This window comes from Canis aureus, chromosome 6 (assembly GCF_053574225.1).
Source record: "Canis aureus isolate CA01 chromosome 6, VMU_Caureus_v.1.0, whole genome shotgun sequence".
NCBI classification, from domain to species: Eukaryota; Metazoa; Chordata; class Mammalia; order Carnivora; family Canidae; genus Canis; species Canis aureus.
This window is the reverse complement of record NC_135616.1, coordinates 12,089,883-12,117,874: the sequence shown is the minus strand read 5'-3', so window position 1 is coordinate 12,117,874 and position 27,992 is coordinate 12,089,883. Positions and strand designations below refer to the sequence as shown.

Genomic DNA, 27,992 nt, shown 5'->3' with positions numbered 1-27,992 from the left:
ATGTTACAGATGAAACGACTAGGAAACTACTGTAATATCATCAAATAAAATACTGGATGGTTTCTTCTGCTCAGAGTTACATCAAAATCAAGTCATTTAGATGACTGCCTTATTACCAAATTGTTATCTGGTAATGCAAATGAATAATTCAAATTCTCCTGTTTTCTCTATACTTTATGTACTCTTAACAGTGATTTTTATGTTTCTAGTTATAAATTTGATATTATAAAAATCATGAACTTGTTTCATGCTTTTAAATCTTTCATCTTTGTTTTAGAAATGATTTCCATGGTGTCCTGACAGAATTTGATTCATAATTTGATCACTAGGCATTTTCCAGTTCTCCCAGAGAACTCAAATGGTAGATTCTAATGAATCTAGGAAATTCATAATTGTTTTTATATTAGTCATTCCAGAACTGTGCCATGCAATATGGTAGCCATTAGCCACAGTGGCTATTTAAATTTAAATTAATTAAATTTAAATAAAATGGTTGTGGGTTGTGGTTAAATATGTAAAGGAGTAATCATGCTTCACTCTTTCTTTCATGCTACATACAACATCTACCAAACCCAGAAAAAATATATTGGATAACTATCTGAAGACTATAAAAGTAAATAGGTGCAGGCACATCAAGGAAGAACACCATAATTTGAAATATCACAGAATCAGTGGTGAATTTGCCATTCTTCTTCTCCAGTAGCCTGTGACTCGAATTCAGTGAAGCCTGAAACTCACAAGTAAGCACTATGGCACAGAAAGACTGAACTCCAGAAGAAGAACTCTAGACTGGCTAAGGAGTAGGAAAGACAACTGTTAATGCTCAAGGTGGGGAAAATTTTTTTTCTTTTTGCCATGTTCCAGCCCCCCAAAAATTCCACAGCAGAATTGCAGTATTTATGAGATCCTGCAAGAGCCCATATTCCTAAAGCAGGAAATCTTATTCCCTGCTTTGCAAACCTGCAGTTAAAAGAGGGTAGGACAAAATCATGTTGCTTTTTTTTTCTTTCTCTCTGCCCTCCCTCTTACTAGGTCAGAATGTGAGCCCAATCACAAAAGTACATGACAGAGAGGGGTCCAGATAGAGGACCAAAAATGGGGCTCAGGGAATCAAAAAGCACTTGGGAAATGATGAAGAGGGAAGAGCTTAGGAAAGCAACTTCATAAAGTTGTTTATGAACTCCTGAGCTCACTCCTGACCTACACCTGTGTGACTCTGATTCTAATTAGCCCACCAAAGACTTTGAGAACTGAAGTTACTATATTCCACCGCTTAAGCCCCAGACTGACTACTGGGTGGCACACACCCAGAACATATCTGAAGAGCATTACAAAGGCTTTGAAAACTAAAATGACATTGAAACCATAGCCCACAGAAGATAGGTAGATATTTGTACCCTGAATCTAACTAAATCAACTGCCTGATAAGACAGAAAAAGCTACATTCTCTATAAATTTTACTAAGCCTCAGTCTCAAAATGTAATGTTCAAAATTTCCATAATATAATTCAAATAACTTGATATATGATAAACCAAGAAAATTTCAACTTACATTAAAAAAAATCAAGACATCAATGCCAAGATAACACAATTATTGGATTAATTGACAAAGACTAAAATCTTCAAACTAGCGATTGTGAACACTCTTGCAATAAATGTTAAAATAAAAATCTTGGCAAATAAACACAAGATACAGAGAAGATTGAACTGAAAAGCAAAATTATTGAGATAAAAATACATTGGATGGTTCAATAGCAGAAAGAAGATGACAGAGCAGAATCAGTGAACTTGAAGATGGCATAATAGAAATGACTGATCTGAGCAATAGAAAGAATAAACTAAAAAATGGACAGAGCCACAGGGACCAATGGGAAAGTAGCATAAAGTCTCATGCCATGTCATTAGAGTATCAGAGAGAGGAGAAAAAGTGTAATGATGAAAATATATTTGAAAAAATAATGGTTGAAATTTTTTGGAAATTTGGCTAAATAAATCTACAAATAGAAGAGCAAACACCAAGCAGGATAAATCCAAACACCCATGCCCATAGACAGCAATGATTCTACTGACTGTGTATTTTTCATAAGAAATCATAGAGGCCAGAAAGAACTGGTGCAATAATCTTACAGTACTTAATGACTATTTCTTTTAAGATTTTATTTATTTATTCATGAGAGACACAGAAAGAGAGCTCAAGACATAGGCAGAGGGAGAAGCAGGTTTTCTGCAGGGATCCTGGGGGAGGACTCCATCCCAAGAACCTGGAATCACACCCTGAGCCACCCAGCTGCCTCACTTAATGACTATCAACAATGAACTCTATCATTAGCAAAAACATTTTTCAGAAATGAAGGTGAAATAAAGACATTTTCAGATAAAGAAATACTAAGACAATTCTTAGCAGATCTTCTCTAAAAGAAATGCTAAAGGAAACTCTCAGACAGAATGAAAATGATACTAGAAGAAAACCTGAAACAACATGGGAAAAAAAGAATAGAAAACAAACAAACAAAAAAAACACAAAAATGTAAATATCTTGGTAAACATAATAGACCACTCTTGTCTTGAATTTTTTAAAAATATTCTTGACTATTGAAAACAAAATCATAACTGATTGATGGTGTTTACAATGTGTATATATATATATATATATATACATATATTGTACATACATTGTACATATATATATATATGACAATTATAGCATAAAGGGAGAGGGCAAGGGGACCTAAAAGGTGGTAAGATTGTTACATCCCAATTGAAGTGGCAAAACATCTGCTAAATTATAATGTGAAAAGTTAATTAGGTATTTTGGAATCCCTAGAGTCACTATTAAAAAAAAAAAGTAATGCAAAATGATGGAGCATAAAGTCACAATAGATAAATTAAAACAGAATACAAAAAGTATTCAAAGAATGCAAAGAAGTCCAGAAAGGGGGAAAGAAGAAACAAAACAAAATGGGAACAAGGAAAAGCAACCAACAAACTAATAGAGTTATATCCAAAAGTATCAATAAATGCATTAAATATAAATGGTCTAAACATACCAGCTAAAAGACATAGATTGTCAGTATTAAAAAAATGACTCAACTCTAGGTTTTCTACAGTAAACTCACTTCAAATATAATGACATAATTATGCTGCAACACTAATAAACAGAAAGCTGAAGTGACTATGTTAATATCAAACTAAACTTCAGAGAAAAGAAAATTTTCAGGAATAAAGAAGGATATTATCTACTGATACAGGAATTAATTCACAAGAAGGCATAAACATTCTAGATGTTTATTGATCTTACACTAGAGTTTGGAAATACATGATGCAAAAACTGAAGGAACTAAAAGGAGATATACATAAATCTATGACTATCGTTAGATATTTTGGTGCTCCTCTCTTAGTAACCACATAACTACAAGACAGAAACAAGATAAAGATATAAAATAACTGAACAATGCCAGTTGTAATAGACATTAATTGAAAATTCAACCCCAAAACATAATCTTTTCCAGGGTACTTAGAACTTCCACCAAGATGTGGCCTGAAACACAAAGCAAATCACAGGATATTCTAAAAAATTGAAGGTATAGAAAGTATATCTTCAGACCACATTGTAATTATACTGAAAATTGGTAACAGAAAGATAACTGGAAAAGTTGGAAATTAAGCAGCACTTCTAAATAACCCATGGGTCAATAAAAGAATTCTCAAGAAAATTTTAAAATATTTTATACTGAATGAAAATGAAAAAATTGCATAATAAAAGTTGTGGGATGCATCAAATATCTCTTACAGGGTTATTTACAGTATTACATGCTATAAGAGAAAAGGATAAAAGTCTCAAGTCAACCTAAGTTTCAACCTTAAAAGTTAAAAAAGGAAAAGAAAAATATAACCAAATTTAAAAGTAAATAATTAAGATAAGAGCAGAGATCAATGAAATTGAAAACAGTAAAGGAATACAGAAAATTAATGAAGCAACAGGCTGGTCCTCTGAAATTCAGGTCAGTAAGATTGATAAAACTTTAGCAAGAAGAATTTAAAAAGAGAACACAATACCAACATAAGAAATGAAATAAAAATGAAAGGAATACGACAACTATACACCAAATGTGATTTCCTCTTCCATTTGTTTAATTAACTCCAGCTAATTTTTATTTTATTTTTTACATTTTTATTTAAATTCCACTTAGTTAACATACAGTGTACTACTAGTTTCAGCTGTACAATACTGTGACTGAACACTTGCATAAAACACCCACTGCTCATCAAAACAAGTGTACTCCTTAATCCTCATCACCTATGTAACCCATTTCCCCACCCACCTCTATCCTCATAACCATTAGTTTGTTCTCTGTAATGAGGAGTCTATTTATTGCTTTTCTTCTCTCTCTCTCTCTCTTATTTTCCCATTTGCTCGTTTGTTTTGTTTCTTATATTCCACGAGTAAAACCATATGTATTTTTCCTTTTTTTTTTAAAGATTTTATTTTTTTATTCATGACAGACAGAGAGAGAGAGCCAGAGACACAGGCAGAGGGAGAAACAGGCTCCATGCAGGGAGTCTGAGGTGGGACTCAATCCAGGATCTCCAGGATCACACCCTGGACTGAAGGTGGCGCTAAACTACTGGGCCACCAGGGCTGCCCTGTATTTTTCTTTTCTGACTTCTTTCACTTAGTATAATACTCTCTAGCTCCATCAATATCATTGCAAATGGCAAGATTTTGTTCCTTTTATGGCTGAGTAATATTCCTGTGTGTGTGTGTGTGTGTGTCACATCTTCTTTGTCCATTCATCAGTCAATGGACACTTGGGCTGTTCACATAATTTGGCTATTGTAGATAATGCTGCTATAGACATTGGGGTGCATGTATCCTTTTGAATTAGTATTTTTGTATTCTTTGAGCAAGCATATTGTATTGCAATTGCTGGACCATAGGGTACTTTTATTTTTAACTTTTTGAGGAACCTACAGACTGTTTTCCACACTGGCTTCCCCAGCCTGCATTCCTAGCAACTGTGTAAGATGGTTTATCTTTTTCCACACCCTTACTAACATCTGTTGTTTCTTGTATTGTTGGTTTTAATCATTCTGACAGCTGTGAGGTGATATCTCATTGTAGTTTTGATTTGTATGTCCCTGATGATCAATGACATTGAGCAACTTTTTATGGATATGATTCTTTGGAAAAATGTCTATTCATGTCTTCTATCCATTTTTAAATTGGATTATTTGGTTTTTGAGGGCTGAGTTTCATAAGTTGTTTATAGATTTTGGATACTAACCCTTTATCAGATATGTCATTTCCAAATACCTTCCCCCATTCAGTAGGTTATTGCTTAGTTTTGTTGATTGTTTCTTTTGCTGTGCAGAAGCTTTTCATTTTGATGAAGTCCCAATAGTTTATTTTTGCTTTTGTTTCTCTTGCCTCGGGAGACATAATTAGAAACAAGTTGCTACAGCCAGTATCAAAGAGATTACTGCCTATGTTTAGTTTAGTATTTTGATGGTTTCTGGCTTCACACATAGGCTTTTCATCCATTTTAAATTTATTTTTGTGTATGGTGTAATGAAATGGTCCAGTTTCATTCTTTTGCATGTTGCCACCAAGTTTTTCCAAAAGAATTTGTTGATGAGACTTTTTTCCATTGAATATACTTCCCTGCTTTGTCAAAGATTAGTTGACCATATAACTGTGGGTTCATTTCTGAGTTTTCTATTCTGTTCCATTAATTTATGTGTCTATTTTTGTGCCAGCACCACACTGTCTTGATCACTACAGCTTCATAATATAACTTGAAGTCAAGAATTGTGATGCTTCTAGCTTTGCTTTTCTTCTTCAATGTTACTTTGGCTGTTCAGGGTCTTTTCTGTTTCCATACAAATTTTAGGATTGTTTGTTCTAGCTGTGGAAAATGCTGGTGGTATTTTGATCAGAATTGCATTTCATGCATAGATTGCTTTGGGTAGTATAGAGATTTTAACAATATTTGTTCTTCCAATCCATGACCATGGAATGTCTTTTCATTTCTTTGTGTTATCTCCAATATCTGACATAAGTGTTTTACAGTTTTTGGAGTAGGAGTACAGGTCCTTCACTTCTTTGGTTAAGGTAATTCCTAGATATCTTATTGTTTTTGGTGCAATTGTAAATTGATTGATTCTTTAATTTCTCTTTCTAATGATTCATTTCTGGTGTACAGAAATGCAACAGATTTCTATGTGTTGACTATGTTTCCTGCACCTTTACTAAATTTATCAGTGGTAGCAATTTTTTGGTGGAGTCTTTCAAATTTGCTATATAGAGTATCAAGTCATCTGCAAATAGTGAAAGTTTTACTTCTCCCTTACTCATCTGGATGCCTTTCACTTCTTTCTGTTGTCTGAACACCAGATTGATTTTTAGTTTTTTCCACAGACCTATGTTCCTCATTCAAGGAAAGGGATAAAGATGCAAATGTTAGGAAGATTGATTGCTATGATATATGGTTGTACATGTTAAATAGAATTTACCTATATCAACAATTTTAATGTCAGAAACTTTTCCCAGGATATTGACTGAAATTTTAAATCAAACATTAGCCAAAATTCACCTATTCAACTGGAACAACTCATTTTGGCTATTTCAGACCTTCACAAAGAAATGAAGAAAGTTATATAGTTATGTATAATTTAAAGATTATGAAAGATTTTTCTTTCTCTACAATGCCTCTCATTCCATGATTTACCAAAAACTACTGAAATGATTTATTTGGGTTAAAATATTTTATCCATAATTCTCCAATTAAAATATAAACATTTTGCTAAGGAATTCACATAGCCCTACCACTTTTGCAAAAAAGCAAAGAAAGAAGAGGACTCTGAGAAAACAAAACACAGAAAAAATCATTTGAGTCTGACAACGTAAAGTACCACAGTGAGATGCCCTAAGAATCTAACATGAGCATGAGGCTTTCCAATATATGATTTGAAAGGCCATCAGAGTAGTAGATCAAAGTACATTAAGAACAAGTAAATCTGCTTCACAATATTACTGGAGCTTGTTTTGCTAATAGGTCTATGCTGACCGTTTTGCCATGTGTAAAAAAATAGTCAACATGATCCTCATGTACAATTTGAAGTTTATGAACAATCTATATATGACTGACATAGACTATCTCAGATTCCAGTTTTGTATCTGTGATACTGTGACTTACAATAAAAAATATATATTTGATCTTCATTCCCATTTCTAGCACAGAACTCCTAAAATCCTTAGAATCCTTAGAGCAATAAAGGTATCTTCGGTTGTGTTAACAAGGTGACTTTTGGAAAGCACCTAAGGATGGGAGTTAGCTGGAGGACAGGATGGAACCAGTCCCACTGCCTGAACTTCAGGGAGAGGAGAGGACTGGAAATTGAGTTCAATCACCAGTTGCCTATAATTTAACTAATCATGCCTATGTAATGAGAGCTCAATAAAAACCCAAAAGAACAGAGTTTGGAAAACTTCTAGGTTGGTGAACACATGGAGATTTGAGGAGAGTGGCACATGTGGAAGAGCATGGAAGCTCCAGGACATTTCCCCACCCTTACCTATGCATCTCTTCCATCTGGCTATTCCTGAGTTATATTCTTTTATAATAAACTGATAATCTAGTAAAAAAAAATTTATTTCACTGAGTTTTGTGAGCCACTCTCACAATCAAGCCCAACAAGGAGGTTGTGGGAACATCTAGTTTATAGACAGTTGGTCAGAAGTACAGGTAAAAAGGAAGTTGACTCATCACATACAATGGAAATCCCTTAAGATTAACAGCAGATTTCTCAGGAGAAATCTTTAAGGTTGAGAGAGTAATAGATTTATAATTCTGATGATATATTTCATTCAACATGCTAAAAGAAAAAAAAATGGTCAAGAACATTATACTTGGCAAAACTGTCCTTCATTAATGAAAGAGAAATAAAAACATTTTGAGACAAACAGAAGCTGAGGGAGTTCATCACTAGTAGAACTGCCTCAAAGAAATATTAAAGGCAATTCTTCAAGTAGAAATGAACAGATCTTAATAAGAAAACATTTAAGAGTATAAAACTCAACAGAAAAAGTAAATATGTACTCAAATTCAAAATACTCCAATATTGTGATGGAGTTCTATAAATCACTTTTAACTCGTGCTTAACAGTTAAGTCAAAAGTATTAAAAACAATGGCTATAATAATTTGTCAACAAGCAATATAAAAAACATAAATTGTGACATAAATAACAAACTGTGGAAGGCAATAAAATGTTGAAGTTTTGTATATGATTGAAGTTGATTTCTTAAAAAGCTTAGAATAAACTTATACCTATAAATTTTTATGTAAGCCTTGTAACCACAAAGAAAGGGCATCACAATGATACACAAAAGATAAAGTGAAAGGAAAGAAAGCATACCACTACAAAAAATCATCATCACAAAGAAAGAAGCAAAGATGAAAAGAACAAGGTACTATAAAACTGAAAAAAATTAACAAATGGAATAGTTAAGTCCTTACCTTTCAATAATTACTTTAATGGATGCAATTCTCTGATCAAAGACAAAGAAAGACTGAATAGATTTAAAACTTTTAAAAATTCTATAATATTAAAAAGATTCTATAATATGCTGCCTACAAGACACTTTAATCTCTAGGGACACATAGGCTGAAAAAAAGAGATGGCAAAAGATACTCCATGTAAATGGTAATAAAAAGAAGAGGTGGCTATAATTATATCAGAAAAAATAGACTTCAGTCAAAAACTGTCACAAGAGAAAAACTAGATCATTACATCATAATAAAGTATCACTTCATTCAGAGGATCTAACAATGCCCCCAACATTGGAACACCTAAATATATAAAGCAAATATTAACAGAGCAGAGCAGAGAAATGGATTCATCAATGGACAGATCATAGAGACACAAAAATAATACACTGCAGACATAAATAACACAATAGACCAAAGAGACCGAAGAGATATATGTAGAACATTTCATCCAACAGCATCAGAATACACATCTTCTCATTGCCCATGGAACATTCTCCAAGATAGATCATATATATGTTAAGCCACAAAGTAAGTCTTAATAAAGTTAATAAAATCAAAATAATATCAAGAATCATTTCCAAGGGATCCCTGGGTGGTGCAGCGGTTTAGCGCCTGCCTTTGGCCCAGGGTGCGATCCTGGAGACCCGGGATCAAGTCCCATGTTGGGCTCCCGGTGCATGGAGCCTGCTTCTCCCTCTGCCTGTGTCTCTGCCTCTGTGTGTGTGTGTGTGTGACTATCATAAAAAAAAAAAAAAAAAGAATCATTTCCAACCATGATGATATGAAAGTAGAAGTTGATTACAAGAATACTAGAAAATTCACAAACATGGAGACTAAACAATGAGAAGTCAAAAATATTTTAAGGGATCCCTGGGTGGCGCAGCGGTTTGGCGCCTGCCTTTGGCCCAGGGCGCAATCCTGGAGACCCGGGATCGAATCCCACGTCGGGCTCCCGGTGCATGGAGCCTGCTTCTCCCTCTGCCTGTGTCTCTGCCTCATTCTCTCTCCATCTCTCTCTGTGAGTATCACAAATAAATAAAAAAAATAAAAAAAAAATATTTTAAGACAAATGAAAATGGAAAAGTAATACACCTAAATTCATGAAATAAAACAAAAGCAGTTCTAAAGGGGAAGTTCACAGCAATAAACATCTACATTAAAAAACAAGAAAAATCTCAATAAATTGCCTAACTGTATAACTCAAAGAACTAGGAAAAAAACTAAGCTCACAATTATGTAAAGAAAGGAAATAATAAAGAGCAGAGTGGAAATAATAAATAGAGACCAAAAAAGACAATTAGAAAGATCAATGAAACTAAGAACTCATTATCTGAAGATAGACAAATCTTTACCTAGACTCACTAAGAATAAAGAGGACTCAATAAATAAATTACAAATGAAAAATTAGAAATTTCAACTGATATCACAAAAATAAAAAGAATCAGAAGAGACTACTATGACTAACTTAATGCCAACCAATTGGGTGACCTATTTTTAAAAAGAATTAATTCGTAGAAGCGTACAATCTATCAAGACTGACTACTAAAGAAATAGAAAATCTGAACAGACCAATAATCAGTAAGGACATTTAATCAGTAACCAAAAACCTCCTAAGGAACAAAAATGCAGGACTACACAACTTTACTAGTCAATTTTACCAAATATTCAATGAAGAATTCACACCAATCCTTCTCAAATTCCTCCCCCGCAAAAATAAATAAATAACAGGAGAGAATACTTCCAAACTCATTTTACTAAGCCAGCATGACCCTGATACCAACACTAAAAAAAAAAAAAAAAAAACACTACAAGAAAACTAAAAGTTAGTAATACTGATGGAGGTAGATGTAGAATCCTTAACATAGTATTAGCAAAATTAATTCAACATTAAATTTAATATACATTAATTACATTTAATATACATTAAAATGATATATATCATAATCAAGCAGAATTTGTTCCAAGGATGCAAGGATGATTTAACATCAGCAGATCAATGTGATAAACCACATTAACAAAACGAAGGATAAAAATCATATATTTCAATAGATGCAAAAAGAGCAAGTGATAAAATTCTATATCCATTTATGATAAAAGCTTTCAACAAAATGAATATCGAGGAAACTTCCCTCAAAAGTTTATATATGACAAGCCCACAGCTAACATCAATCAAAATCACCATTTCATCAAAATGGTAAAAAGCTAAAGGCTTTCCTCTAAGATCAAGATCAAGACAAGGATACTCCCTCTCACCACTTTTATTCAACAGAGTATTGGACATCCTAGCCACAGCAATTAGGTAAGAAAAATAAATTAAAGTCATCCAAATTGGAAAGGAAGAAGTAAAACTGTCACCATTTGCAAATGACATAATGTCATATTCAGAAAACCCTAAATACTCCTTCTAAAAAAAAGTATTAGAATTAATAAACTAATTCAATAAAATTGCAGAATACAAAATCAATAGATAAAAATCTGTCACTTTTCTATACACTAACAATGAGTTATCACAAAGAGAAATTATGAACAGTCATATTTGCAATTTCATTAAAAACAATAAAATACTTAGGAATAAAATTAATAAAGAATGTAAAATTTCTATGCACTGAAAACTATAAGATATTGAAGAAAAGACAAATAAATGGAAAAATATCCCATGCTCATGGATTGGAAGAATTAACATTGTTTATACTTCCCAAAACAATCTCTAGATTCCAAGCAATTCCCACCAAAATGTCAATAACACTTTTCACAAAAATAGAACAACAATCCTAAAATTTTTACAGAAACACAAAAGAACCTTCACAGCCAAAATAATCTTGAGAAAGAACACTGGAGGCATCACACTTTTTTATTTCAAGCTATATTACAAAGATATAGTAACCCAAACCATATGCTATTGGTGTAAAAACAGACAATACATCAATAGAACAAAATAGACCAGAATAAACCCATGAATATATGGTCAATTTATTCACAACAAAGGAACCAAGAATATACAATGGGGAAAGAATAGTCTCTTCAATAAATGGTGTTGGGAAAACTGTACAGTGACATGCAAAAGAATGGAGTAGGACTCATCCTACACTATACATAAAAATCAATTCAAAATAGATTTAAGTCAAATGTAAGTTCTGAAACTCTAAGACTCTTAGAAGAAAACAAAAATGGGACTACATCAAACTATAAAGCTTCTGCATAGCAAAGGAAACAATCAACAAAATTCAAATAAAACCTATGGAATTGGAGAAAATATTTGCAAATCGTGTATCTGATAAGAACTGAGTAGACATTATTCCAAAGAAGACATACAAATAACCAACATGTACATGAAAAGATACTCAACATCACTAATCACCAGGAAAATTCAAATCAAAACCACAGTAAGATATCACCTCATATCTACTAGAAAGGCTATCATCAAAAAGACAAAAAATAAGTGCTGGGGAGAATGTGGAGAGAAGGGAACCCTTTTGCACTGCTGTGGGAATGTAAATTGTAGCCACTACAGACAACAATATGGGGATTGCTCAAAAAAATGAAAAATAGAGTTACTATATGACCCAGGTTCCCATCTCTGAGTATATATCCAATGGAAATAAAACTCGGTATCAAATCAATGTGTGCACTCCCATATTTATTTAGCATTATTCACAACAACCAAGATATGGAAACAACCTAAGTGTCCATCAAAGGATAAATGTATAAAAAATATGCGGTTTATATATACAATGGAATATTATGAAGTCGAGGAAAAAAATCCTATCATTTACAATAAAATGGACTGACCTTGAAGGCATTATGTAAGTGAAAAAAATTAGACAGATAAAGAATCTGTGGAATTAAAAATGTTAACCTCATAGAAACACGGAGCAGAAAAGTGGTGCCAGGGGCTGGGGACTGGTGGAAATGAGGAGACTGGTAAGAGTATACACACTTTCAGCTATAGATGATAAGGTCTGAGGATTTAATGTAAAATATGGTTACTATAGTTGATAACACTCTATTATACAGATGAAATAAGAGAGTAGAACTTAAATGTTCTTACCAAAAAAAAACAAAAAAAGGTAAGTATGTGAGGTGTTGAGTTAATTAACTAGATTGGGGATGGGGGAAGGATTCCTTTCTTAATATATGTCAAACTGCCATGATGTACATTTTAAATATCTTACAATTTTATATGTCAATTAACCTCAATAAAGATGAAAAAAAGAAAATTTAAAACATAAAAGACTCCAGAACTGGATAATAGTTTAGCTCTAAAAGCACAATTGCTGATTTTTTAATTCTGGTATACACTTTGAGATTTTATTGATCTATTCATTAGAGACACAAAGAGAGATGCAGAGACATAGGCAGAGGGAGAAGCAGGCCCCTCGCAGGGAAGCCCATGCAGGGCTCAATCCCAGACCCCAGGATCACACCCTGAGCCAAAGCAGACACTCAACCACTAAGCCACCTAGGCATCCCCTGGGATATACTTCAAATATACTTATGAATTTTTTTTAATTATTATTTTCTGAAAAAGTAAACAATATTTTTACCTGATTATTTTTAAAAAGAATAGAATATCATCTATAGTTGCATCTATTACAATGGTTTTAAACTTTTAGAAGTCAAAAATTTGATTTTTAAAATTTTTTTTAAAGAATTTTATTTATTTATTCATGAGAGACACACACACACAGAGAGGCAGAGACACAGGCAGAGGGAGAGGGAGAAGCAGGCTCCATGCAGGGAGCCTGACGTGGTACTCGATCCCGGCTCTCCAGGATCACACCCCGGGCTTCAGGTGGTGCTACACCGCTGCGCCACCGGGGCTGCCTGATTTTTAAAATTTTATTTAATTTTAACATTTTGATAAAATTTTATTTTAAAAGTAACAACTGCATAATATATAAATCTCATCAAGCCTAGACACTACCCACCAATTTACAATTGGGTTACAGTATATAGGAAATATAAGGACAGAGGAATTAGAAGTTAAATGACAATATCAGATGGCAGTCATTCAAGTCCAGGCTATAGGATGTTGTATAGAACAAATAATTCAGTTTCTCCAACAATTTAATAGCAAAATAATGGGGAAAGGTGATTATTACAAAATAAAGAGACTTGATATATTTATCAGACAAGTGGTGAACTATGTTTAAATTCTAATTTAAGCAACTGGACTATAAAATTGAATAGTCTGCCTTACTATAGAAGTTATACAGATGGTAAATAAGTATTTGCAAAGATGCTCCACTTCGTCATCAGGAAAATGCAAATTAAAATAGCAGTGAAATAACCACTGCACAGCTTTTAGAATGGCCAAAATCTGGAACATGACAACGTGAAGTACTGACAAAGTTGTGGAGCCACAGGAAGTCTCATATGTCAGTGGTGGGAATGGGAAATGGCACAGTGACTTTGGAAGACAGTTTGGCAGTTTCTTACAAAACTAAATATACTCTTATCATATGATCCAGCAACTGTACTCCTTGGTACGTACCCCATGGAGTTGAAAACTTAAGTCCATACTAATACCTGCACACAGATTAGTTTATAGCACCTTGTTTTCATAATTGCCAAAACCTGCAAGCAGCCAGATGTCCTTCAGTAGGTGAATGGATAAAACTGTGGAATATCCAGACAATGGAAAATCATTCAGCACTAAAAAGAAATGAGCTATTGAGCCATGAAAACACATTGAGGTGCAATATATGCCTATTACTAAGTGAAAGAAGCTAATCTGGAAAGGCTATATACTTGTATGATGCCAACTATATAACATTCTGGAAAAGGGAAAACTATGGAAGAGTAAAAGGACAGTGGTTGCCAGAGTCATGTGGGAGACAGAGGGAGATAAATGAATAAGCAGGAGGCAGAAAATTTTTATGGCAGTGAAAATACTCTGTATGATACCATTGTGATGTATACATATCATCATATATTTGTCAAAACCCACAGAATGTATATAACACCAAGAGAGAACCCTAATGTAAACTATGGACTCTTGGTCATTATGATATGTCAATGTAGGTCCACCAACTATAACTAACAGTAATTCTGGTAGGGATGTTGATAAAGCAGACATAGGAGACATATGGGAAATCTCTGTACAACTTTACTGTGCACTTTAATCTTAACTAAAAAAAATGGTCTTTATAATGATTTTTGAAATTATTTCACTCAAAAAAAAAAAAAAAGCCAAATAGTCCAACTACAAAATGGTACAAATGAAACAAAGAGATCAGAATATTGGCTAGAATTAGGTGAGTTTAAGGAATCAGTGTCCATTTTGCTATGTATGTAAGGTCATGTAAGAAAAAAAACTAACAGTTGAAGATGCATACTTGTTTCTGTGGAAGAAATGATTATGCCAGAGATTTCCTTTAAAATACTCCAAGGAACCAAAATAGTGAGAGATAGGTGAAATAAGAGTGGCAATGTCAGCCTGAAGCACTTGTAAATCTGTGACATTAATAATCTGTGTACAAAAGTATATATAATTATAAAAAAAGAAGTTAAACTTTAAAAAAGAAAGAAGAGTGGCAACATGATCATAACAGTACGTGGAAACTTATTATATTCTGCTTCATGTTTGTTCAAATTTTCCATAATAAAAAATGTTCTTTAAAATATATCACTTCTAGGAAAATTAATATATTCAAAAAGAAGTCATATTTTGCACAAAATTTTAGGAGGTTCACATAAATTGGCAAGCTGATTCCAGATTGAGAAGCCTTGATATAGTGGGAGAAAGAAACATTAGAGTATAATTTCAGGGAAAATGCCGTTAGTAAGAAAGAAACTGCGTTGGACCTTGACAAGCGTCAGCTCTTCACAACCACCAACACCAGGACCTAGGTATCCACAAAAATTGAGAAATGGGAAAGCAAAGAGAATTATCCAGGGACTTTTGCAGACTTGACTTGGAGACTGGCAAAAAGTTTAAAGGGATGAATGACAGTAGATACTACGGAAGTCTGAAAACTTTAAAATTAAGAAGAAAATGACAGCAAGTGAAATGGCAAGGCTGAAAGAGGAAATCACAGTCAACAAACCATACTTCTCCAAAAGGCATAGCAATGAGGACCTCCCAGCTCAAGCACATTCCAGTTATAATATTAGAATTACTAGAATGGTGTTTCTAAATAGTCCTAAGAGGTGTGTGTGTGTGTGTGTGTGTGTGTGTGTATCTATTTTGAAATTCTAAAGCATTGTAAAACATCTTATTATGAATTATATTATAAAGGGAAGTGTCACTGCAAAATCAAGGTATACTATGTATTTTAACATATTGTCTAATATTTATCTTTGTGGAATTTTCACCTACCTTGAGGTTCTCTGACTCTTGAACATAGAAATAGACAGGAGGCCAAGGATGATATGGATAGTGTTTATTGTAAGCTCCTGCCCCGGCATGAAGCAAGAGAGGTAACATGCTGCTCCCTACAGAAAGTTTTTGAAAGCTGAGGCAAGAAAGGAGGGATATCTGAGCGTGTAGGGGTGGAGAAATACTAGAAGTTGGGCACACATGTGCAGTTGACAGAACATGTTTCTTTACACACTGTTTCATTTGCATATTAAGTCTCCACCTGGGACATGATTTTTAGCATTATAATGACGAGGAAGTGGTGAAAGGTCAGGGATGGGGTCCATGGTTGTTCTGATTGGTCTGGTCTGGTCTTTGCAGGAACAACCACTTATAATTTGGGCCCTGGATTCTGTTTCATGCTTGTTGTGGCTTTTGACTTCTTGATTATATGCAGCACCTGCAAGGTATGCTAGAGAAACGGGTTATCTGAAGAGGCCCAACGTTTTCTGCATGTTCCTGTTCTGTAAAAGGAACGCTTTAGAGAAGAGGCCTAGAAATGGGCAAATATTTAAAGAGCTTCCATTTTGAAACAGATTGAAATTGTAAGGAGATTAGAGCCTAGGGGCAACTTTATCCGAAGATATGCTTCTCTAGGCAGGCATCTCAGAATCCCTATCTCAATATGATTTATTTGATGTCACTTCATAGCTGTGCAGAAGAACTCTGAAGATCAGTGTTGTAATGTTTACTTGCATGAACAGCCCAGGTGGACTACAACTCCCACCTAGAACAGGAAGTGCATGTAACTCATTCCCAGTTATATCCCAAGCTCTTAGAATAGCACCTGGGTGCAGGCACTTAGTAAATATTTGTTGAATTAAAAAAATAAATGAGGTTCCATTTCCCAGAATGTTTGACTGGGTAGTACAAACTGACCCTTCAACTAAAAACAACTAGAAAATGTAAATGTTTCAAAAATAATCTGCTTAGAGATACTGGATAGCAACAAGAGTGTGAAGAATTACAGGACAATGATCCCTGGAAGGCACGCTTAGGAGGTTAAGCAAGAAAGAAGAGCAAGGAAGTGATTGACAGGGTATTAGTTACATTTAGTGAAGAAGGAAGAGTTAGTGATTTGAAAGATATATGAGGAAGACTTTCAGGAAACAGTAATGTCCTTTATTTTTAAACTTGGTTGTGTCCTCTGTGATTAACTATTATGCTGTATATCTTTTTATTATGTATTTATTTGCACATCTCTTATATTTCACAACAAAAATGATGTGTTTTTTTTTAAAGATTTATTTGAGAGAGAGTGCACAGTGGGGAGGGGCAGAGGGTGAAAGAGTCTCAAGCAGAATCCATGCTGAGCATAGAGCCCCACATAGGGACTCAGTCTCATGACCCTGAGATCACAGTCTGAGCCAAAACCAAGTCAGATGCTTAACTGACTGTACCATGCAGACACCCTAAAGAAAGGTTTAAAAAAAAAATACTCTTAACCTATAAACAAATGAGTCCTGATGGTGTTAATCATTTGAAGTTAGTCATACTTCAGAAAGTACATAGGAATTGGAGTAAGAGATAGCATTTCATTTCTGTAAATGTCTTATTTTTCCTGTACCAGAAAATAAAATTAATGGACTCCAAATGGGCAGTTCTGGCCAATGTGAACCATCGTAATAAGGCATTGTGAGAAGGGAATATGAGGACACAAAGGTACCTGGTACTGCCTACATAAGGCCCATTTTTCTTTTTGCCTCATGCCTAAAAAACTGAAAGAGAAAATATATTTGTCTTAGACAAAGGCAAAAAACCCCAAACTTTCCAGACTAATCATTAGAGCTTCCCACACATAATCAGAATAGCCCTGGCTATAGTGATAGTGCTCAGAAAAGCAAAAGTTCCCAAGTTAATGCAACAGAGAGTTACTTTTCTGCCCACATTCCAATCAAAGAAGTAAGGTAAAGACAAGCACATGTGCAGAGAACTGTATGTTTCTAATAAGCAAATCATGACTATGGAGAATGCCTAAAAATCCATTAGCTACTCTTAAAGCTGATCTTTGGAGAGACTTCATTACCTCTGTTTTGACTGCATTAAGAAAGAGGCTTGGGAAAGCCTATTAGCTTTACAAAATAATGACAATCAGCCCTTGTACTGGACTGTGTAAAATCTGACAAAACTCTGATTTTTCATTTTGATCCCTTTTTGGTTTTGTTCATAAGTGAGTTGCCATTTCAAAGCTGGTAAAGTCATCAGCAGCCTATTGCAGCCTTTCTTCTCATCACTGTAGGGCATTTTTCACTTAAACTAACTTTTCTTCCTTGAATTTAGACTCCATTTGAGACTGAAAGGCACACACTGCCCCCATCAGGTCAAATTACCCTGCAAAATTAGATTATTCAAAAGAAAAACTTGAGTGTAGCAAGTATGCACAAAAAAGCAGATATATTACAAACCTCTGGATCCCATATAAGGTTATTTCTATTTAGTGAATCTCAGCTCTAAAGAAATTTATTTTAAATTAATCACTCTTTAAATAGATCATTATTTAAGCTAACACTTTAATTCTAACACTATGAACCTGGTTGTCTTATACCCTTACTTCCAACCAAGAAAAGCAACTTGAGAAAAAACACTCTCCATTCCTACAGAATTAATTCTGTAATTATTAATTCTGTAATTATTAATAAAATAAAGTTAATGCAAAACCATTAATAGGTTCCATAATAGGATCTATTCTATTACATGATGTTAATGTTCCTCTGCAATTTTTAAACAAGAGCTATGTGCTTTATTACTTTACTTCCTTAAAACTGTCTTTGGGAAAATCTAGATTTTATTAATAAGCCACTGCAAGTGAAGTAAACATTGATATGGTGCTAATGGTAAAATTTACTCATTAGGAATATTTTAAGACCCGTTTGGAGAGAAAGCTAAGGATATTAAATGCTTTTTACTATATTTTAGTATTTGAAATGCCTATTTATGTATGGCAACATGTCAGCCACAGTGGAATTCATCCTTGATGTGAGCTAAGCTGGCCATGCCCTGTATGGTGTTATTTTAAAGAGGTATTGTACAAATAACAATAATAATAAATAAATAAACCCCCAGCTGTATGCCTACACATCAGAAATTTACATATCAATTAATTTTTAGAATATGTCTTTTTTTAGTTTTATTTTTGTTTTGTTTTGATTATATGTATATTTTTTATGGGAGTTCGATTTGCCAACATATAACACCCAGTGCTCATCCCATCAAGTCCCTCCCTCAGTGCCCATCACCCAGTCACCCCATCCCTCCACCGACCTCCCCTTCCCTTTGTTCGTTTCCCAGAGTTAGGAATCTCTCATGTTTTGTCACCCTCTATGATTTTTCCCAAACATTTTCTCTCCTTTCTCCTTTATTCCCTTTCACTATTTTTTTTAAAGATTTATTTATTTATTTATGATAGACATAGAGAGAGAGAGAGAGAAACAGAGAGAGAGAGAGAGAGGCAGAGACACAGGAAGAGGGAAGAGCAGGCTCCATGCCAGGAGCCCGACGCTGGACTCAATCCCGTGACTCCAGGATTGCGCCCTGGGCCAAAGGCAGGCACTAAACCGCTGAGCCACCCAGGGATCCCCCCTTTCACTATTTTTTATATCTCTCATATGAGTGAAACCATATAACGATTGTCCTTCTCCGACTGACTTACTTCACTTAGCATAACACCCTCTAGTTCCATCCATGTTGAAGCAAATGGTGAGTATTCATCGTTTCTAATGGCTGAGTAATATTCCATTATATATATATATATATATCCTTTATCCACTCATCTCTTGATGGACACCAAGGCTCCTCTCACAGTTTAGCTATTGTGGACATTGCTGCTATAAATATTGGGGTGCAGGTGTCTCAGTCTTTCACTTCATCTATATCTTTGGGGTAAATCCCCAGCAGTGCAATTGCTGGGTCATAGGGTAGCTCTATTTTTTTTTTTAACTCTTATTATTTTTTTTAAATTTTTATTTATTTATGATAGTCACAGAGAGAGAGAGAGAGAGAGAGAGGCAGAGACACAGGCAGAGGGAGAAGCAGGCTCCATGCACCGGGAGCCCGACATGGGACTCGATCCCCGGTCTCCAGGATCACGCCCTGGGCCAAAGGCAGGCGCCAAACCGCTGCGCCACCCAGGGATCCCGGGTAGCTCTATTTTTAACTCTTTGAGGAACCTCCACACAGTTGTCCAGAGTGGCTGCACCAGTTCACATTCCCACCAACAGTGAAAGAGGGTTCCCCTTTCTCCACATCCTCTCCAACATTTGTTGTTTCCTGTCTTGTTAATCTTCCCCATTCTCATTGGTGTGAGGTGGTATCTCATTGTGGTTTTGATTTGTATTTCCCTGATGGCAAGTGATGTGGAGCATTTTCTCATGTGCTTCTTGGCCATGTCTACGTTTTCCTCTGTGAGATTTCTGTTCATGTCTTTTACCCATTTCATGATTGGATTGTTTGTTTCTTTGCTGTTGAGTTTAATAAGTTCTTTATAGATCTTGGATACTAGCCCTTTATCTGAGGGGTCATTTGCAAATATCTTCTCCCATTCTCCCATTCTTTGTTGACTGTTTCTTTCGCTGTGCAGAAGCTTTTTATCTTGATGAAGTCCCAATAGTTCATTTTTGCTTTTCTTTCCCTTGCCTTCATAGATGTATCTTGCAAGAAGTTACTGTGGCTGAGTTCAAAAAGGGTGTTGCCTGTGTTCTCCTCTAGGGTTTTAATGGATTCTTGTCCCACATTTAGATCTTTCATCCATTTTGAGTTTATCTTTGTGTATGGTGTAAGAGAATGGTCTAGTTTCATTCTTCTGCATGTGGATGTCCAATTTTCCCAGCACCATTTATTGAAGAGACTGTCTTTTTTCCAGTGGATAGTCTTTCCTGCTTTGTCGAATATTAGTTGACCATAGAGTTGAGGGCCCATTTCTGGGTTCTCTATTCTGTTCCATTGATCTATGTGTCGGTTTTTGTGCCAGTACCACACTGTCTTGATGACCACAGCTTTGTAGTACAACCTGAAATCTGGCATTGTGATGCCCCCAGCTATGGTTTTCTTTTTTAAAATTCCCCTGGCTATTCGGGATCTTTTCTGATTCCACACAAATCTTAAAATAATTTGTTCTAACTCTCTGAAGAAAGTCCATGGTATTTTGATAGGGATTGCATTGAATGTGTAAATTGCCCTGGGTAACTTTGACATTTTCACAATATTAATTGTGCCAATCCATGAGCATGTAATATTTTTCCATCTCTTTGTGTCTTCCTCAATTTCTTTCAGAAGTGCTCTGTAGTTTTCAGAGTGTAGATCCTTTATCTCTTTAGTTAGGTTTATTCCTAGGTATCTTATGCTTTTGGGTGCAAATGTAAATGGGATTGACTCCTTAATTTCTCTTTCTTCAGTCTCATTGTTGGTGTATAGAAATGCCACTGACTTCTGGGCATTGATTTTGTATCCTGCCATACGGCCAAATTGCTGTGAGTTCTAGCAACCTTGGGGTGGAGTCTTTTGGGTTTTCTATGTACAGTATCATGTCGTCTCTGAATAAGGAGTATTTGACTTTTTCTTTGCCAATTTGAATATCTTTTATTTCTTTTTGTTGTCTGTATCTTGCAAGAAGTCTGATTCCTAAGGCTAGGACTTCTAATACTATGTTGAATAACAGTGGTGAGAGTGGACATCCCTGTCATGTTCCTGATCTTAGGAGAAAGGCACTCAGTTTTTCCTCTTTGAGAATGATATTTGCTGTGGGCTTTTCAAAAATGGCTTTTAAGATATTGAGGAATGTTCCCTCTATCCCTACACTTTGAGGAGTTTTACTCAGGAATGGATGCTGTATTTTGTCAAATGCTTTCTCTGCATCTATTGAGAGGATCATATGGTTCTTGTTTTTTCTCTTGTTGATATGATCTATCACATTGATTGCTTTACAAATGTTGAACAAGCCTTGCATCCTGGGGATAAATCCCTTTTGGTCATGGTGAATAATTTTAATGTACTGTTGGATCCTATTGGCTAGTATCTTGTTGAGAATTTTTGCATCTGTGTTCATCAGGGATATTGGTCTATAATTCTTTTTGGTGGGTCTTTATCTGGTTTTGGAATTAAGGTGATGCTGGCCTCATCAAACGAGTTTGGAAGTATTCTGTCCCTTTCTATCCTTTTGAACAGCTTTAGTAGAATAGGTATTATTTCTTCTGAAACGTTTGATAGGATTTCCCTGGGAAGCCATCTGGCCCTGGACTTTTGTGTCTTGGGAGGTTTATGGTGACTGCTTCAATTTCCTCCCTGGTTATTGCCCTGTTCAGGTTTTCTATTTCTTCCAGTTCCAGTTTTGGTAGTTTGTGGTTTTCCAGAAATGTGTCCATTTCTTCTAGATTGCCTAATTTATTGGTGTATAGCTACTCATAATACATTTTTAAAATCGTTTGTATTTCTTTGGTATTGGTTGTAATCTCTCCTCTTTCATTCATGATTTTATTAATTTGAGTCTTTTCTCTTTTTAATAATTTCGGCTAATGTTTTATCTCTTATTAATTCTTTCAAAGAACTAACTCTTGTTTTGTTGATCTGTTCTACAGTTCTTCTGGTCTCTATTTCATTGAGCTCTGCTCGAATCTTTAACTCTCTTCTTCTTCTTGGTGTAGGTTTTATTTGCTGTTCTTTCTCCAATCCTTTAGTTGTAAGGGTAGCTTGTGTATTTGAGTGTTTTCTAATTTTTTGAGGGATGCTTGTATTGCTATGTATTTCCCTCTTAGGACTGCTTTTGCTGTATCCCAAAGATTTTGAACAGTTGTATCTTCATTTTCATTAGTTTCTATGAATCTTTTTAATTCTTCTCTTATTTCCTGGTTGACCTATTCATCTTTTAGTAGGATGCTCTTTAACCTCCACATGTTTGAGTTTATTCTAAATTTCTTCCTGTGATTTAGTTCTAGTTTCAAAGCATTGTGGTCTGAAAATATGCAGGGGAAAATCCCAAACTTTTGGTATCAGCTGAAACCTGATTTGTGACCCAGAATGTGGTCTATTCTGGAGAAAGTTCCATGTGTACTTAAGAAGAATGTGTATTTAGTTGTGTTCGGATGAAAAGTTCTATATATATCTGTGAAATCCATCTGGTCTAGTGTATCATTTAAAGCCTTTGTTTCTTTGGTGATGTTGTGCTTAGAAGATCGGTCATTTGCAGAAACCTCCATGCTGAAGTCTCCTACTATTCGTGTATTATTATCTAAGTATGTTTTTACTTTGGTTATTTATTGATTGATATACTGGCAGCTCCCACGTTAGGGGCATAAATATTCATGACTGTTAGGTCTTCTTTTTCTTAAGATTATTTATTTATTTATTTATTCATGACAGACAAAGAGAGAGAGAGAGAAGCAGAGACACAGACAGAGAGAGAAGCAGGCTCCATTCAGGGAACCCGATGTGGGACTCGATCCTGGGTCCCCAGGATCAGACTCTGGGCTGAAGGTGGCGCTAAACCACTGAGCCACCTGGGCTGCCCCTGTTAGGTCTTCTTGTTGGATACACCCTTTAAGTATGATATAGTGTCCCTCTTCACCTCTTACTACAGTCTTAGGGATAAACTTTAATTTATCTGATATGAGGAGTGCTACCCCAGCTTTCTTTTGAAGACCATTTGAATGGTAAATGGTTCTCCACCCTTTCATTTCAGGTTGTATGTGTCCCTAAATGAGTCTCTTGTACACAGTAAATAGATGGGTCTTACTTTTTTATCCAGTCTGAAACCCTGCATCTTGTGATGGAATCATTTAGCCCATTCACATTCAGGGTTACTATTGAAAGATATGAATTTAGTGTCATTGTATTACTGATTCAGTTCCTGTTTTTGTGGATTATTTCTTTGGGCTCCCTCTTTCTTTTACAGGGTCCCCCTTAATATTTCTTGCTGAGCTGGTTTGGAGGTCACATATTCTTTCAGTTTCTGCCTATCTTGGAAGCTCTTTATCTCTCCTATTCTGAATGAAAACCTTACTGGATATGGTATTCTTGGCTGCATGTTCTTCTCATTTAGAACCATGAATATATCATGCCAGCCCTTTCTGCCCTGCCAGCTCTCTGTGGAGAGGTCTGCTGTTAATCTGATATTCCTCCCCATATAAGTTAAGAATCTCTTATCTCTCACTGCTTAAGGATTTTCTCTTTATCTTTGGAATTTGCAAGTTTCATTATTAAATGTCAAGGTGTTGAATGGTTTTTATTGATTTTAGGGGGGGGAACCTCTCTATCTCCTGTATCTGAATGCCTGTTTCCCTCCCCAAATTAGGGAAGTTCTCAGCTATGATTTGTTCAAATTTGCTTTCTGGCCCTCTGGCCCTCTTGGTGTTTTCTGGAACCCTAATTATATGTAGATTTTTCCTTCTGAGTCTATCATTTATTTCCCTTATCCTTTCCTCATGGTCTCTTAATTGTTTTTCTCTTTTTTCCTCAGCTTCCTTCCTTGCCATCAACTTGTCTTCTATGTCACTCTTTCTTCCACCTCATTAGCCCTTGTCTTTAGGATATCCAGTTTGGATTGCATCTCATTTAATTGATTTTTAATTTCAGCCTGATTAGATCTAAATTCTGCAGTCATGAAGTCTCTAGAATCCTTTATGCTTTTTTTCCAGAGCCACCAGTAGCTTTATAATTGTGCTTTGTCCCCATATAAGTTAAGACTTTGGATTAATTGGCTTTCTGACATCAAATTGCAATCCATATGTAACTCTGTGGCAGAGAGTACTGTTTCTGCTTCTTTCTTTTGTGGTGAATTCTTCCTTCTAGTCATTTTGCTCAGTGCAGAGTGGCTGTATGAGTGGGCTGAGTCCAGAATATCAACCACAACCTAAGTAAATTTCACCCTAAATGATTCTGACTAGGTCAGAGACCAGAAAATGAAAACAAAGATCAGAACAAAATAAAACCAAAGGACTAATTAAGTGAAAAACAAATTTTAAAACAAAGTAGTAAAAAATAAAAGGCCATGAATCCCAAAGAAGAAGAAGAAAAAAGAAAAAAAGAAGAGGAAAAAAGCAAAAGTAAAGTGGAAAAAAAGAAAAAAAAAAGAGGAAAAACGGGAGCGGGGGGGGGGGACTGGGATGTGGTGGTGGTGAAGTTGTAGTAGAGGGAGAATGTAGTCTACCTGAGGGGTGCTAGAGGGTGATCCTATTGGTTCTGAGTGTATTAAGTTCTGTATGTTAGAAGATGCTCAGTCCAAATTTATATAAAACAGCAATACTTGTAGATACCCCCAACATTGACCACAAAAACATAAACAAGATAAAAGAGCAGGGCAGAATGGGAATGAAGAGAGAATATAATCTCATGGAATGAACCAGCACAGTATTCCACTTGGTTCTGGGTACATGCTGGTCATGTTTTAGAAAGCATTAACTTCCACCATTGTAGAATAACATGAGGCAGAGAAAACAAGACAAAACGAAGAACCGTATCTTGTGTATCTCCCAAAATTAAATTGAGTATGTTGAAGGGAATCTAGAAGTGGAAAATATATCTAAGACCTGTAATTGTAGAAATATGAAAAACCAAAAAAGAAGAAATTTAAAAATGAAGAGGTGGTAAAATATTGTAGTTAAGGTGGGAAAAGAGAAAAATATTGTAAATTTTTAGTCTGATATAAAAATGAGTTGTACTGGAAAAGGGGGGAAAAAAGGAGGGGTACTCTCTGGTTCTATACTATAAATTCCTGGACTTCCCCTAGAACTTTCCAGCACCGCTGGGTCAAGAATTTGCTCTTCCTCTGTCCTTCCAGCTGGTCTTCTGGGGGAGGAGCTGCTGTGCTGACTCTCAGGAGTTCAGTGGGAGCTGTTTACTCCGTGAGGCCCCTGTTCCCTGGCAGCCCCGCCCCATCCCAGGCACAGGGTGACACCAGGAGGAACAACCCCACTGGCGGCGGCCAGGCCTCCAGTTCTGGAGTCAGTTCCTGCAGTAACTACAGCAGTCTCCCAGTCCACACTGGCCTAGGTGCTCCCAGGGCAGGGCCTGCTCTACAGAGCTGGGGGGCGCCAAGCAGCAGGAGAGTCCCGGCTGTCCTGGGCCCTCCCCACCTCTGCCTGTCTCGGCAGGAGTGCAGGACCGGGGGTTGTGTCCCTGGGTGCCCTGGAATCTGGGGCCTGTGCTGCTGGAATCGCGCTCTGGGTCGGGCCACTACTCCTGAAGGCAGCAGGGTGCAGCCCCCTCCGCCTGGAGCCCCTGCCTGACCCACCGGCTTCTCCCTGAGCACCCTCCCCCCACCCCGGTGCCCGCGCCAGCCCTTTATCGAGCTCGGCCCACTGTCTGTGGTGCGCTCTCCCGGCGGGCACATTTCTCCTATTAGTGACTCCGGGAGACTGGAGGCTTCACTGCCCCTCCTGCGGTTCTGCTCGATTTAGAATATGTCTATAACCCAACTGTGAGTGCTAACATATTAAACTATCAAGGGGTAAGTAGTCTCTAAAGAGAAATATGCAAAATAGGAAAGTTGTAATGGTTGGATGGAATACAGAAAAAGGGGAGAGAAAGAAGAGTAATATGGTAGGGCAGTACTACAATGATGTTTCCTTTTGCCTGAAATGATCTGCCTGGAGAACTCAAAAGTATTCTTCATACTGCAACTCAAGTGTCAAATCTTTATTGAAACTTCACTGAAATTATTTTTTCTGTTAAAATGGCATTTATTTACAATCTATGCTTGAATGGACTTTCTTGAAGTATAACAAATTACACAGTTTTAAAGTTAACTACCCGATGATTTTTCACAAAGCGAAGACACTCATAACCAGCACCCAGATCAAGACAATTATCAGTAGCCAATGTCCCCTCCAAAACACTATACCCAAAGGTAACCACTATTCTGACTTCTAATACAATAGTTAGTTTTACCTATTTTTTATATTATTTAAATGAGATCCAGCTTTAGGAGATGCTACCAGTTTTTGCAAGTGATTTTAGCAGAGTTCAAGAATTCCAGTTGCTCCATACCTTTTTCAATACCCGATGTTCTCCATCTTTTTCTTTTTATTGATCCTCTTGAGTGCACGGTTCATCATAGTTTTAATTTGGATTTTTGGGGTGACTAGTGAGGCAAAGCACTTCTCATATGTTTATTGGCAATTTGGTTATCCTCTTTTGTGAAGTTATTCATTGTATTTCTTCTTTCTTTTATTGATTTGTATGATTTCTTTACATTCAAGATACAAGTCTCATTGTAAACATCCATTTGTATCCATTACAAATACAATCTCCTTTTTGGTATATTTCACTGTTTGTAAGAGGTTTTATGATTTTTTTTTTATCATTTAGGCTTTTGATGCTCTGCTTAAGAAATTGTTGCCTACACCAAGATCATGAAGAAATTTTTACACATCTTATTCAAGAAGTTTTAGGGATGCCTGTGTGGCTCAGTCAGTCAAGTGTCTGCCTCCAGCTCAAGTCATGATCCCATCAAGCCCCAGGGTGGGCTCCCCACTCAGCAAGGAGCTTCTGTCCCTCTCCTCCCTTCCTCCCCCATCCCTGCTAGTGCACTCTTTCTCAAATAAATAAAATCTTTTTTAAAAAAAGAATTTTTACAGTTATACCTATAAAAATTATGTATACTCTCTAATATTGAGTTTTGTGTGTGATGTGAAATAACCATCAACATTTTTTTCATTTCATCCAATTAACACAGCATCTTTTATAGAAGAAATCATCCTTTCCCAAATGTACTTTTACAATACCATTGCCAGAAATCCATTAACTGTTTTTATGAGTCTGTGTCTGTACTCTATCTTGTTCCACTGTACTATCTTTCTAACCTTCTGCCAATATTATACTGTCTTATTTATTATAGATTTGCCTTTGCATTTCTACAATATAACTCTGTTACAGAAAACATTTGAGGTAGCTTACAAGGACAGATAAAGGGCACAGACAAAAGACAGCGAAGTTCTAGTAGCATGTAAATCCATCAAGAACAACTTCACACACGCACACGCACACACACACACACACACATTTGAAACCCTCATAAAGTCACCAAAACAGCCAGAAGCCAAGATCCAAGAAGAAAAGAAAAACATTAAAGTTAACCGCAAGCATTTTACTGTTG

General features: G+C 35.8%; 1 long non-coding RNA gene across 1 annotated transcript; it reads left to right on the top strand.

Moving 5' to 3' along the window:
• Nucleotides 1–3: 3 nt before the first annotated feature.
• LOC144315520 (uncharacterized) lies at nucleotides 4–27,437 on the top strand. Its single transcript, XR_013381236.1, has 3 exons — nucleotides 4–130; nucleotides 701–828; nucleotides 27,206–27,437. It is a non-coding gene; the product is annotated as an uncharacterized LOC144315520 (long non-coding RNA).
• Nucleotides 27,438–27,992: the final 555 nt, after the last annotated feature.